General features: G+C 42.9%; 1 protein-coding gene across 2 annotated transcripts in view; it reads left to right on the forward strand.

Moving 5' to 3' along the window:
* The window catches only part of lingo1a (leucine rich repeat and Ig domain containing 1a), a 70,011-nt gene that overhangs the window by 26,486 nt on the left and 27,929 nt on the right, over positions 1–15,596 (forward strand). The window contains exon 1 of one of the 2 annotated variants that reach the window (XM_061222023.1): positions 10,243–10,636. The exons of the other annotated variant lie outside the window; for it this stretch is intronic. The gene's annotated coding sequence lies outside the window, so the exon portion shown is untranslated. Of the gene's footprint in view, positions 1–10,242; positions 10,637–15,596 lie in introns of those variants that run through there. 2 annotated transcript variants of the gene reach the window in all.

Consider the following 15,596-nt stretch of genomic DNA (forward strand, 5'->3'; position numbering starts at 1 on the left):
TCGCCGACCCGATTGTGAATGACATAAAATGCGAGAATTGTTTTTTAATCATCATTTGGGGGTTTTTATGTACATATGAATGCAAACACCATATGGGGACTAAATGTCAGATAAAGCCTTAATGAACTTGAATTATGAGTTATTTTTTGTATTTAAGCCATCTCACCTGGGAACCCCACCCCTCCCACCCATTATTCGGTCTCAGTTTCTTTTACATTATTGATTATATATATATACATATACATATAATTTATTTTGTAATTATTTTATTTATTTATTTATTGCTGACAGCTATATGCGAAATGTGTCCCTAATGGTGTGTGAAATGGCTTTTTGTATCCAAAGGTTTTGTTTCGAGACAGGCTGAAGTGAGATGTGTGTTTAACTTTTAAATCAATTAAGCCAGCGATGGTTTGTGATTGCGGGGGATGCAGGATGGTGAAACGGGGCCTGTTCCGGAACATTCTCAGGCATCATTAAGCAGCCCACAGCTGTTGTCTGTTAATGAAAACAGATGAGTGCATTTTCACACAAGTAATTTTTTTTTCCAAGAGGAATTTACAGGAGAAAACCTTGCTTAGCTGCTTTTAAAAAAGAAACAAAAAATACAATACTCTGCATTATGCTGCATTACCTGGTCCCTGAAACTCGCTTTCAGTTTAATCTGTGTCCTTTAACGTGAAAGCTTGGTAAAGCGGACAACGTGTTGAAAAGGAATTGAAATCATTCAGCTATGTTAGCCGTTTTTTGTGTGGCTGCAATGGCAGGTGCTTGTTATCTGCACCTGAATGGTGTGGTAGTGAACTCATTCGGTGGCCTCGATAATCCCCACTCCTCCACTGGTACTGACTGAGCCCACATGTCGAGCGACACCATCAGTGCTGAGAATGACACACAGTGAGGCGCTGACTGGTTTAACAAGCTAATGCCGTGGGGTTCATTGACATAAAGTTGTGTTTTGAAATGAGTGGTGATCTGTTAGTGTGTTGGTGTGCGGTGTATCACGTACTGTGGCACTGTAATCAGGCCCTCAGCTTCAGTAAATTAATTTTAAAAAATGTTTTAAAAATGCAGAGTCATCTTAGAGGAAAGTTTTCTCATTAAAACTGCAGAGTCATCTCATAGCACTGTTCAAAGAAGCAAAATAAACAAACAAAGGATGTATCTGCTGCCCTATCACAAAAATATGTTTTTTTCAACCCCCATTTTGGCTGTACCCATGGGCCACTTGATTGTAAAACAGCATCAGGTAAATCAAGGAGTTTTTTTTCCCCTTCTGTTTTTCATTAAATACTGCTTTCCCTTGGATCTGGAAGCACATCTATGCCAACTAAAGGAGGGAGCTCCCCTCCTCACTGTGCGCCTGTAAATTTGTGCCACCTAAAGCAGATAGAGGAATTCTGGGCTTCTGAGTGGCTCATTCAGTCAGTTAAAGCACTGTCCATAAGCCCAGGCAGGGTCCGTCAGTCTCAGGTTCAAGTGTCAGCAGTCGTTAACTGAGCCAGTCCCGGAGCTCACAGGGAAGGAACACAGCTGGCATAGCTGAGCGTCTTCCAGGAATGCCTGGAACTTCCCACCCAGTTCCCCCCCAGTGCTGTAGCAGGCCTGTGTGGGGTGGAGTGTGTTTGAACATGCTTTAGCTGTGCACCAGTTGCTCCCATTGATGAACATACAGTACTTCAGCTCTTCTGCTTCTTATACAGATGGTTCAGGAACCCCAAACACATTTAATGATGTTCAGGTGGCCAGTCTGAGAATGGCAACAGATGTAGCAGTGTGCCACTATCTTGCTGTACAATGAATTTAGCTTGTGCAGAGTATATTGCTTGATATTTTAATATTTGTTTGCATTTATCAGCATTAATGATGCCTTCAATCAAAACTAAATCACCAACTCCAGATGTTGTTATACCACCCCAAACTTGCATTGATCCTCCACCATGTTTGGGTTGTAGACATGGTTCCAAGAGCCTTTCATTAAATGGCCCTTCCAGCTAGTATTGATCAGGCACCCCACTATAACTGGCTGTCTCTGTGTCTATGTAGGTGAGACTGGGGAACAACCAAACACTTTTAGTTTTTCGCCTAATTAAAAAATATATACACAGTTTAGGGCAAATATTTTTTATCCAGTGAAACTGTTCCAAGTTTGAACAGTTCTGAGGCACGTTTAAGCAGCATCCAAATACAGGGCGGTGGTTTGATCCCTGGTGTAGCCACAATCCGCACAGCCATTGGGCCATTGAGCGAGTCCCTTAACCCTGCATTGCTCCAGCGGAGGATTGTCTCCTGCTTAGTCTAATCAACTGTTCGTCGCTCTGGATAAGGGCGTCTGCCAAATGCCATTTATGTAATGTAATGTAAAAATAAAACTAAGGGCAGCGGAGGGGCTTTTTAACACTGTGAGTGTGTGCAAGTCGCACATGCTTCATTAATACAAACTTCCAGCACAAAGAGCCACATCCCTGTCCTGTCACCCAGCCATCCTGAGGTAATGCATCTGCGCATCAGCGTGACAAACTGACGCACTAAGCTTTGGGCTGCTTTACATTTCCTGCATGTCCCTCAAATCCCCTCTGTTTATCTTAAATGCTTCACGTCCACTTTGTCAGAGTTACTCTTCCTATTGTCAAGATTAAAATACATTTTATATATATTTTACTTCGCTATCTAGACAGCATTACCCACTGAGTGGCAGTGTCCCACAAAAATGGCTAAATAAATAAGTTGTATATTCACCAAAAATTTATAATTTCTTCCATACCCTTCACATTAGGAGATTCACACATTTTCATTACTGTCTTAAGATCTTAAGTTGGGCAAGTATCGGGACAGTAAATTCTAGCTACTCTGAAATTAAATTCTATCAAGTTAATCTGTTCAGAAATTACATGCCTTTATTTGAGAAGCCATGACCGCTGCCGCACGCCCCCTTTGGGGATATTGGTGTAAAACATTGGTCGATTCTTCTTCCAACCTTTCGTCAAAGGTTTGTGTTCAGTGTTGGGAGGATCAGTCCCACTGATTGATTTATTAGCAACACTAATGGGTTTTACCAAGGCTGGTGTACCAATAGGAGACTGTAATACGATACAAAGATTAGGTGTCAATTCAAAAAGGTGCTGATCAAAGTACTGTAGCAAGACCGGGTACCAATATTAGTTTGTTTCTTCCTCTAAAAAATCTACCTATGGTTTCAGTTTCTCACATGCCAGTATAAAGATATTAATAATGGTACTACTGCTATGAAAAACCTTCCAGTGAATTATTGAACAAATTGCATTGCTCTGATGTATTCTGCACAATGATCCTGCATTCTGCAATAAAACTTATCCAGAAACTATTATTATTATGTTATTATGATTATGATTGTTGTATTAATAAGAGTTCTCATAGAGTTTGTGCCATAGCATATTTGATATTGGTGAAGTACCCAACACAATTTATATCATATGTGCTTCATATTCTATCATCTGTTCAGGTCAATGTGATTGTGAGTTGTAAATTATACAAATATTCATGAGGCATGAAGAAGTCTTTGTTCCCATAGTAACATTCTGTGCCTTTTCCTAAGCAGTTTATGAAAATTAGTTCAGGTACTGAATTTCACTCAGTCGGAACTATGATTAATTTATTGCACTGTTGAAACATATAAACTTTTGGTAACTGTATGTAGAAGGACAAATTTAAATGTTAATGCTACATCTTTGCAGCCTAACCGTGGATCAGTTTAGTGTGTGCTTCTGAAGACAAAGAGTCTAACTTGTTGAAACATTGTTTTTCGGGTGCAGAGAGTAAAATTTTACTTGGGAGCTGTGCATGTGATATAATTTTTATTTTGTGATTCACTTTCCTATCACAACTGCTGACTTTTAGAGGTACACATGACAAGATGTGACACAACCTTTCACTGGTAACCTCCAATGTCTGGTTCACCACAGTTGGGGCCGTTTTGCTATCGATGTAACAAGCAGGTAATGGAAATGGCTTTTTCTTTTTTTGCTGTCTGGGAGGAGAGTGAAAGCACTCTTAAGGGCCCGACTGCTGAAACGTGTAGCGGGCGAATACGGGGGCTGAGCAAATCGCCCTGGATAAAGCGTTTTTTTCTGCAAAGTTCATGAATAATGTAGCATCTCTGTGAGTGGGAGTGACATTCAGCCAGTATTCCTTTGAAGCCTTCACACAATGTTAACTGGTTTCATGTGTGGAGAAGCCAGTGCCAAACCTGGCAACCAAGCCCCTGGATCACCACCTTAAATAAACGGGGCACGCGTAGGCGCGGCACGGTGCACATGGCGACACTCGTGCTCCCCGTGTTTCACCGCTGGGCCAAATCATCACCCGCTCTGATAAATCATTCATTTGATTCATTTGTGTTTTATTTGATGGGGACAGAAACAATTGCATATTGACGTCCTGCTTTAGCAGTTTTCAGATACTATGTGGGACTACAATGGTTCTGTCAATACCATGTCACGAGGTGGTCCTTTGGCTGTTATGACGCCAGGTGGACTGATAGTTACCATTTCTCGGCTTTCTTACATGATGTTACATTTATGCAGATTTAGCTGATGCTGTTATCCAGAGCTTTCCCTCTTTTACATACAGTGTATTTACACAGCTGGATATTTGCTGAAGCGAGTCAGGTTAAGCACCTCCTCGCTCAAAGGTACAGTGGCTGCATGGCACCTGGGAATCGGACCTAAGACCCGGGCGGGCCCAGTTTTTCCCCTTGCCACTCATTCTTTGGGGCAAATTGGAAAGCTAGAGCAACACTTTGGTCCATGTGCTCCAGAATGTTCCTCACCGTGCTGAAGATGCATTCAATTTTGTTTGTATTTTCGTTCACATGTGCTCTGAGACCTTGAACGAAACGTGACCTCACATGGTTTATGTCCACAAGTCCGTGGAAAGGCTGATTTGTTCGTGAAGTGGCTCAGCATGGCTGGTAACAGCTTATATCATTCTTACACGTGCCTTGGCTCTGAGCAATTCAAGTCTGGAGGAAACAGGATTTCATATGAAAGCATCAAGCATGTCTTTGTGCTGTTATACTCCATTTCACTTTAAACTCTGAGAATTTCTTTCAACCAAGCACCAGAATTCCACATGTACCCGCCAGGACTTATCGAGACACGCAGGATGCGAGCGTTGCCTGGAGACGTGGGCGAGATCCACCATCCACACGGCAGCTGCGCTGGCTTGGCGTCCACTTTACGGTTGTGATTTTCAAATAGCAGATTTTTAAAAATGTCACTGCCTATTCTCTGTGAGTCAATGAAATCCAAATGGCTTTCATTTCATCATTATAATCAACATCGTTGGCTTATTACAGTACAACCGGCTGGCGTGTGAGTGTAATCTCTCTTACCTTTTTTGTAGTTATTTTAATACGTTGTGACAGTCCCAAAAACCATTGTGATGGTTTATGTTCTCCTGGGAAAACATGCTATCTGGCGGCTGGCCCTGCTGTTGGGATCCTGAAGGACATGTTGTCCTGGTGAGATTGGTAGCTTGCCAAAGTCGGTTTGGGAACATGCAATATTTTACAGAGAACCCCAAACGTCATGGAAACCACCAATCTACGTGGCGTCAAAGGCCACGGCGCGGCAATGAATCGTGTCTGGCAGACGGAAAGAAAGCGGTAAAGGAGAAGGCGGTCGTTTCCGAGGGGAACCACAGCCTGGGCCTCCGAGCGCGGATCGGCGGGGAGCACATAACGGATTTCCGTCCAGGGGAAATACATTTTCTCAGCCTCTGTCACGGGACTGATGGTGAGAATGAAACAGCAGCAACGTGGTACACGGTGCATGAAAAAAACCAACACGGGGATTAGAGGAGGACTAGATAAAATGATGACACACTGAAATCCGGGGGACGCGGCGTACGGAAAAGCCTCCGTCCCGGCTTTCACTCTCTTCACACCTCCGGGTGTAACGTCAGGCGTGCTTTTCCAACGTCCTCTCAGCCTCTCTAAATTTGGCAGGTACGGCTGACCTTCCTTTCAGAGCCGGGCCCAGGCATTTGAAGTCGAACCGCGGTGGGGGTGGGGGGAGGATCAGATGCCTGATTGAGCTATCAAAGACATTAAAGGTTGTCAGCTCTGAAATGTCATCCCCGGCATCAAGCGCTTTGGACGCTGTTGGGAAAAACGGGAGGTCGATGTTGTTGCGGTGTGTTCGTAGGCCGGATCCGATTGCCCCCTTTCTTTACTGTGAGTTTCTAACTCAAAAGAGGCGTTAAAAAGGTCAAATTAATAAAACACGTGCCATTCTAAGGTCAGTGGGACCTCTTCTGTTATCTCCCTTTTTGTGTGCAGATTGAAGAATTGGTCATGCGTCTCTACTGTTTAATTGGATTGTAGGTTCAAATCCAAAGATTTGACACCAGCACTCTTCTTGCCTTGAGTGAGGCGCACCGCTCACTGTAAATACCCATGGGTGAGGGATTCAGAATGCATTAGACACACTGGAAAATTCATTGTGTAAGAAAGTGCAATTTTAACTGGCACTGCGGGGGTTCAATATACAAATTCAAATTGTGAAAAACCTCTGGTATCAGTGGAATTTAAATTTGCATCAACCCCATAGCCCACGCTGTGAAAGACTCTCCAAGCAGGACTGAACACAGAGAGAGAGAGCCAGAGGATCTCAGGAACCTAGATGATGATGTCACTATAATAAGCGAATGATCGGTTTCCATCATTACTGACCAGCCTATGTAATATGTCCCAGTTACATGGCTGAAGACGAGCAATTATGACCTCGCTTTGCTTCCTGAAGGACATTAAGAACACCATTATGATAGCAGGCTGTTTGGTTCATCTCAATTCACTGCTGAATATTCTCCAGTTTATTGGCAAATGGTGAGTCGAGACCAGCAGTGTCCAAACTTATCCAAAAACGGCCAATGTGATTAGTTGACATAATCCAACTAAATAACTAATTATGGTCTTCAATCAAGACCTTGATCAGTAGAATCAGGTCTTACTGCTGAGCTAAAACAAAAACTTGTACCTTTTTGGATTAGATTGGACACTCTTGGTCCAGACTCACCATTTACCTAAAAAACTGAGATTGTTCAGCACTGTGTCAATTCTGGCCTTGAATACTCAAATGGTCCTGCCTCTATTGCCTCTGTCCCATGGCCTAGCAAGCATACAGCAGTGTGATTTTAAACGGACAAGCAAGTTCAGGTGACGTCAAACATGCGATAGTCAGGCCAGTTGTACACCTTTTGTTTGGATGGGCTGTTCTCACGTGGAGGCCGGAAAGTCCCAGATCGCACCGGTTGTGCGCACGTCCTCGACAGCACGAAACGATCCTGTTCTCCCGGCTCGGCTATCAAACAGAGATGGGCCTGGGACTCTATCGATTGCAGTGTTGTTACTGCCGCCGCTGTGTTTGCGCTAGCCTCCATTCCCATTACTCCGCCATCGCCGGCCCCCATTCATTCCAATTACCAACGCTACGCTGTACAGCTGGGCCTGAGAGGAGCGACTCAATATGCGCCCAACACTGCCTGTGGGGAGCTTAAAAGAATGTCACTCCGCCGGCCATCCCGAAGGCCTTCGCCGCACCGAGCTGCCCCTCCTCTCTCCGTCTCCGTTTCCTCCCCTCTCTCTCTCTCTCTCTCTCTCCTGTGTTTCTTTTTGCCTGTTCAGGGTTGCTTTGGGAGCCGTTGACTTGACCTGTACAATTAAGTTCTGTCAATGTATTGCTTGGGAGGCCGGGACGTTTGCTCCCCGGGGAGCCATTTAACATAGAGGCCACTACTTCTGCCTTTCCAGCAAATGGCTTTAAAAATGACTTTTCCTTTAAGCCAAAGCCTCCTGCTGTTGTATAAACCGGCGCTGATGATACCGCGGCCATAGACAGAGAGAGGGGTGCTTCAGTGGCCGGAATCCTAATGGCTGACGACTGCAAACTGCACGTAGCGTACTCTATGCAGAGGGTGGATAAAAGTAAGGAGGAAAAGGCACTTCGCGAGATCAAAGTCGTTTTCATGTGATGTCGATTGAAGAACACGTACACGCTTCTACTGTCCGAAAAACACTTTGCGACAGCCCCGATCCATCATATTCGCGCGCTGAACATGTGTGTTCATGTGAGAATGTGGTTTCACTCACTGCCCGCGGCAGTGATGGCGTCTGCTATTGACTGAGATGGGATTTCAGAAGCAGTCTTTATTTGGCGTGAATGAGATGAACTGTATTCTATTAGTTGGAGCTTTCTATGTAGGAGTGGAGCTGAGAACATCTTTTTCCGGTTTGTTTTCACCCGCATTTGAAACGGTGAACAGTGTTTTATTTTTTACCAAACTAGGCATAATACAATAACCATATTGTGCACCATGTATCCCCATTGGATGAACTTACAACTTATCATTAGTGAGAGTATTCTAAACCCATGATTTGTCACACGTAGTTATATAAAACAGCAGAAATCTAGAAGAAGAGGGCGAAATTGAGATGTGCTTGCCTGTGTTTTTTATAGATTGTGCAGTTGTGTGGCCCACAGTGCCACCAGGTCTTCTGATTAGGGTATTGCTTCTATCATCTTAAAGGCAACCTTTCTCTGAAGCCCAAGAAGTGAGTGAGGGAGTTGCTGAATCACATCAGACTCATGCTTAACTTCTTACCGTCTGCCCCCTAGTGGTGCAGGAGGTACCACCTACAGAATGACAACTCATCACAAATCCAATTTGTATTGAATCATATCTGACAAACAGACCACAGTTTCACACGATCACATTATCACACTATAAAGGCAATGAAACAAAGCAGCCACTCCTATATATGATGATAGTCATAACAGGGCGCTCGATAAAAACACCTTCCAGGATTGGAAGAAAAAGGAAGTCTATAAGAAATGAATTAGCTTTTGGCTAACCCACTATTGACTAAGAAATGTCATGCGCATGAGTGTTATATGACTATGTGATATGTAATATGTGACATGTTATATGACTATGTGAGTCCTGCCATTACAATCTATTATTGGATGGAATCTGTTCCCTCTGTCTATGTGTTGAGATTCAAACTCATCCAAAAGCAGACATTGGTTGAAATGGTATTTGTTTTGGATTAAAATACCTCTCTGTACTTGCTTGGTGTTTTGGAACAAACTAATTGTGATACCAAAAGTGAAAACCCTGCCCATTTGCTCCTGTAACCCTGATATATTGGATACATACAGTTCCTCCAAGGACTGGATAGCACAGCTTGTTGGTTTCTGAGTATATCTAGTGTCATGATTTGGTTAATGCAGTGTTAACCTTATGCTCTCTGACAGTCTGTACCATGGCCAGTTGCTCACAAGGGTCAGACAAGAATGCTGGCTACCATCATACAAATAAGTTTAATTCATAAACCCTGGGAATTCTCCTTCAAACAGACTGCAATTTGCGATCTAAATTACAGATGCCCCACACGCTTGAGAGAAATCCAACTCCTGCCGAACCCCCCTTTTTTTCTTTTTTTTTCAACCAGAAGACTCAGAAGGTCACTGTTAGCAGCACTGTGCTTACAGATTTAATTTGAATCTAATTTGAATACCTTACAGTACAGTAATAGGCCGATTGCAACATTCTCTATTTTGAAACAAAGATAACGTTTGAAAACATCAAACAGTCTAGAACTGGGATAATTAGCTATATTACTTAATAAAAACATAACTAAAACAATATGGAAAGTATATTTATGATAATGAAATGTGTTAATGTAGTTCGTGTAAATAATGAAGATATCATTATCACCCTTTGTACTAAATAAGCAGTTTGTCTTTTTTAATAAGCATCAACTTTTCCTCTAGCTCGTCGTGCAGATGTTGTGGTATTTTCTATAGTTAATCCCATGACAGATTCCACCGAAATTATTCGGAAATGACAGTGTGATCACAATTCACGTTAGGCCTATTTCTATTCGAGGTATTGCTATTGTGCGTGCATTAAGGGGCGCTTTTTTACGATGTTGAAATGTTGTCAGCGCATGATGTGTTCGGGAGAGAGGGGGGGCGCCGGGGTATGCATCTGCTTAAATGTTTTAGCATCCATTTTAGCAGTTGGTTTTCCGCCACATTTGATATATCTAAATAACCAGACTGTGTTATTTTCACTGTGTCGAGGGGCATTGTGAAGTGCATCCCTTTCCCATTCTCGGATTCGTCCCTCCCTCTCCCCCGCGCGCCTCGGCAAGCCGCTGGAAACAACAGTCGCGCAGTAACCTTGCGAGTGGCGTCTGAGAGAGAGAGATTCGACCGCACAGTGCTGGGCGAACACCGCGCGGGGCAGGGGTGCGAATGTGTGGGAGTGCTCTTCTTATTGCCGTTCCCTGTGCAGTCGGGCGCAGGCAGGTACCAGGCAAGAAGGGAAGATCTGCTCGAGTCGCATAGGATACCTCGGAGCAAGAATCTGCATTATCCGAGCACAACGACGGCGGGACAGACTTATTGGAGTATCTGTTCACCTTAAGACACGGAGGACGTCGGAATTCGACGGGGGAAAATATAGTCCTTTCTTGTATCAGTCATTCGAAGTGATGGACTTGAGATAGTGGATCCCTTTTTCGTTTTTTGTCTTTTCGCGTTGGGAGTTGCCGATGGGCGAGTTGCGTGAGGATGCTCGTTAGTCGCTTTAGGTGAGTAACAAAGCTCAAGGCTCCTTTGGCGGCTCGCGCCGCATCAGTAAAAGTAACATGAGCTATTTCAAATGGGCAGTGAGGATAATGTTTTCGCAATACACTAGTTACAATGGGACAGACACGAATAAAAACGGGCAAGTAACCTATACTGGAGGTCCACTATAAAATAATACTGGGGAAGGATCAGGATTTTAAAGAATGGGATTTTATCCCATAGGCGTAGAGTGCGTTGGATTTTGAAGATAATTCCTCTAATTATAGACCATTGTAATTTGCTCTCGTTTTAAACGCTATACAGACGTCTGGGTCGCAGAGTTTGGCACAACACGCATTTATTTCGAGATATTAAATCAAAATGTTGTTTAGAATTTTGATGCGACTGAAAAGGACATAAAACTCAGTGTACTGCAATGGATCAGAAATCCGTATGCAGTAAATTATACGGTGAAGGAATAATCGTCAGCACGCGCAAGAAGGGATTTCTTCTATTTGTGTGGGTCCGCGCGTCCTCTTCAGGTAAAATGCCGAAACGCTAAAATTGCTTTTCGTATTTCTAAGTAAAAACGTGTTTTAATATCTGTGGATGTAGCCTAGCCTATTTGCCTATATTTTTTATTGTAGTGCAACGTGATGTGGCAGTAGTATTAAATTACTGCTGTCTTGATTTCCTCAAAAAATATCTAGAAATATATCCGAAGTAAATGTGAAATTTTATGACAGGTTGTCTGTTCTGAAAGTGGTACAATATTACCATTTGAGTGAATGATGATGGGCGGGCGGCGATAAAAACGTATGGAGCCTCGGTAAGTGTTATTCACTTGTCGGTAGACGTGAAAATAAAAACGCTCGACACGACGCACATCCTTTCGTTCACATTACGGAAGTATATAAGTTTTATTCATTATTTATTATTATTCCTTTAGTTTATTTTTTAGCAAGGAGAGCTAGGTAATGCAGTGGAAATTAGTGGCTGGTCCCTGCACACAGAATATCAATCGCATACAGTAGCCTATGTGTAAGCTTTAGTAGACTGTGATCTGCATCCATGAGTCCGGACGTTACCAATTTCAGCATGTTTCCAACCTTGTGTCGAATATTAGGGACCGTGTCCGCTTTAAATCCCATTGAACAAGAGCTGGAATCGATATTTTTTAAACCGATATTATATTTCCGCTGATGTCTTGAAAGAAATGTTTTCATTTTATTGAACAGCGAACATATCCAGCCTCCCTGGTCTAATTGCGACATTAGTATGCATATTTTAAATTATTTAATTATTTGTTGTTTCTTACCCACCTTAATCACGTGCAGATTCCTTGAATGTATGCCATGCAAGATTACTCTGTGCCTACCTGTTTATTTATGACTGTTGGTGCAAGAATTGTATATATTAAAGCAAGGGATATCAGTGTCTCCATCTAAAGTGCATGTGTGAATGTGTAGCCTACATTTTCTGTCATACATGGACTGCGCTGCAGGACATATTAAGTAGTGTGTGTGACTGTGTGCCCAACAACACCTGATTTGGCTGAAGACACACCTGGCTTTCTAATATATGGAAATGTTTTATTTGTGTATTTTCATATTTTCTCATATTTGTCTGGGAAATATTCATGCTTGTTTGTGAAAAGGGAGAGGTGTTCAGGGGTGTGGCTTGTTGGTTTTTAATTTTTTTTGCATATAGTATGTCTCACGGTTTCGTTATTTTTGTCAAAGAAAGTCTGGGAGGAGGGAGATAAAATGGAAACGCATAGAGCAGGCTCCATTTTATCATCAATTTCCCAACCTGCTCGTCCCCCAGCCCCCCTCCACCAATTACCCCACCTCTTCACAAGCCTCTGCTACACAGGCCCACTCCTTCAATAAAAGGTTTGAGTTATAATTCCCCCTCAGCGAGGACACTAACAGTGCCGTCTCATGTCTCATGTTACCAGTGGTAAACGGACCTGCATCACCTCCCCCATTCGACTGCAGAGGTTTGCAAAAGCCCTCTAAAGAAGCCTGCTGTGGGTCTCTTGATAGCTTGACGACCAGTTTAGCTGTGCATCACAGTAACTAATGTAACTAACGGTAACTCCGTCGTATTGCACATCGGTGGGTTGTTGTTGAGAGGCAGTCTGGGCGCGCGGGGGTCTTTTCACGGAGACCTGCTGATGAAAAAATGTGTTGTGAATAGTAATCACCGAATGTGCATGCATGGACTTACGGTCCCGGTGTACAAGATTCATGGCCTTTAAAACGAGTTGCTTTACCAGCATTCAAATGTTGGCTTGATTTTGCGCGTGGAATAAAATCGAACGCTACTGCACGGCGCGTTGATTACCCTCTCTGATCATTTGTAAATCCAGCGTGTAGGAGTCGCTCCCTTCCCTTGCAGAGCCGGCTGCCTCGTCTTGCCAACCGATCAACAATTTCAAGCTGGCTTTATAGAAATGCGACAGCCGCCGAATCTGCCATCTGTACCGGGTTATTCGAGAGGAGGGCCTGCACGTGGTGCTGCCTGGGGGCCGTGTGGTCTCCAGCCACCATGAAAGCCTCCAGCCTGGCGTCACCAGACAGTCCACTTGCGCTCTCGTCTCTGGGAGACCGTCGTCTTCGTCGTCCTTGGTGTAATTCTTCTCGAGCGCGAGGCAGTTGAGCAGTCACACTCTTTGTGCTGTCAGTTGGAATTCCACAGTGACACGGTCACATTGTGTTTCAGTGTTTTGTGTTGTTAGTACAACGTGTGCCCAAGGTTCTGTCTACTGACCTGCTTTTTCCACCTGGGGGAATTTTTTGTGTGGGGAGGGGGTGTTTCGAGTGCTGCAGTTGAACCCTTGAGCAAGGCATTTGACCTGAGATCATATAAAGTGGTAGAAATAAATGAATTAGAAAAAAGTTTGAAGGACAAATTTTAGCTGGCTCGCCTCAGGCTTTTGGAAAGTCTGCATGGAGGAAGTACAAGCAGAATAATAGTGGTTTCACTTGGAAGTTTTCAAGTAAAATATAATTCTAGATGGGAAGTTTGTGAACACTTATTACAAACTAGTTAGAATAAGCGGTTACAGATGAAGCCATGATCCTGTTTTGACCCCCAACTGTGTATTTAGCTTCATGATACAAACTGGGCAAAACCCCTGATTTTTGAAACCGTTGCTTGACTTTTTTCTTGGGAGACACTTGCGAATTAATTAAGTATGAATGAAATATACAGAATAATTTTATCATCTGCTCAGATCCAACAAAATGCCTTAAAATTCATAGGACGATGCTTCACCAGGTCCGATCCCACTCTGGGTGTGTCAAAATGCAAGCAAGACACCTAACCCCTAAATGTTCCTGGCGAGCTGGTTGGTGCCTTGCATGGCAGCCGATCGCCGTTGTTGTGTGAATGGGTGAATGAGAAGCATCAGTTGTACCACGCTTTGGATAAAGGCGCTATATAAATGCCAAACATTTTACTTTGCAGCAGGACAATACAGTTACTGGAGTAAAGCAACAAAGGAGTATTTCAGAGCCCAAAACTGGAATGTTCTTGACTGGTCAACTGCTCATAGTGTTTCATTTCGAATCCAATGTGTGTACAGAAGCAGAACATCAAAATAGTGTCCATGTCGTCGTGTAGTCGTGCACCAGATGGCACATGTTGAAAGCAGGCTCATGACACATCGGATGCCACAGCTTCACAGATATGCATCATTCTGCTCTCAGTCCAAATCAATTATGTGCTGTGACATGGACTCACATAAACACAAACCACTCACCTGCTAATCTTTCAATCAGGTGCATTGAATGGATTCTCTTAAATAGTTATTTTCTCTTCATGATAGCATTTTCTCAGGTGCTTACACATTTTATGTCTATCCCGTGTCAAATAAAATTATAAATAGCCTCAGACTAATACCCAATATCCATTGAATTCCGGTGGGCCTGTACTCGTCTCTGTGTATTTAATTAAAAAGCTATTCTGAGATGCACGGGACAGTCAGTTAAAAGTATATCTGTGTATTTAGAATGGAAACAGGGGTCTGCTTGATATGTCCTGTCTAGCGTCAAACAGGAATTGAATACAGCAAACAGTATGAATATTAAGTACAGGCTTATAATGAAAAAAATAGATCTTTGTTCATAATCAATAAAGACAGCTGACAAATTCAAGTTATGAATATTTATGCGGACGATTATTGGATTTTCTACAATGTTTATTTTATTTGTTTATTTTTGATACTTCCAGAACCCACAGAAAAGGCTCCCAATAAATAAACACTTCCCTTTGTTCTAAGATGAAGATAAATCTTTTTGTGGTTAGGTTGCATTGATATCGTAAATGTTTTGTGTGTGTTTGTTTGTGTGTTAGATGTATGCTGTTCTCCCTCCTTATGTATTCTCTCTCTGTATTCAGACAGGGGGGAAGTTGAGGGGTGTACAGCTAGAGATATGATCATAGTACAGAAAGTTATATCACTGGGGATCGAACCTCTAGCAACACTGGGGATTTATATGTGGGTTCCTGAGTGTTCATTTCAGTATTGTAGTGTATTTCTTGTCGCAAGTTGTTCCCAGTTGCCTATAACGCACTGGTAATAAAAACAGATGCTATCACGTTGCTCAGCTCTTTCTGAATCCAACAAATCAAAGTTACAGAGCAGCAGAGGTATAAAATCCAGGTTCACAGAGTACAAGTCCTCCACAGTATTGTGCTCTAAATCACCTGGTTGTCCTAATTAGGGCAATTTGTCTGCCAGAAGGTAGAACTACAGTAATTAGTGAAATCAGCTGGCTGATTTCATGGGTGGAAGAAGCGCATAGCCGAACATTTACTTTCTGACCCCAGGAAGCAGACTTGTACACTCTGAGTCACAAGAAAGTCAGATTTGGAATCTTCAATGTAAGATGAATAGACTGATACCATATTGAGCATTACACTGAGATTAAACTGAACAAAACAACCCGATTGAGCTATTTAGGTTCTGTAGCT

The sequence above is a fragment of the Conger conger genome, chromosome 15 (genome assembly GCF_963514075.1).
Source record: "Conger conger chromosome 15, fConCon1.1, whole genome shotgun sequence".
Classification (NCBI taxonomy): Eukaryota; Metazoa; Chordata; class Actinopteri; order Anguilliformes; family Congridae; genus Conger; species Conger conger.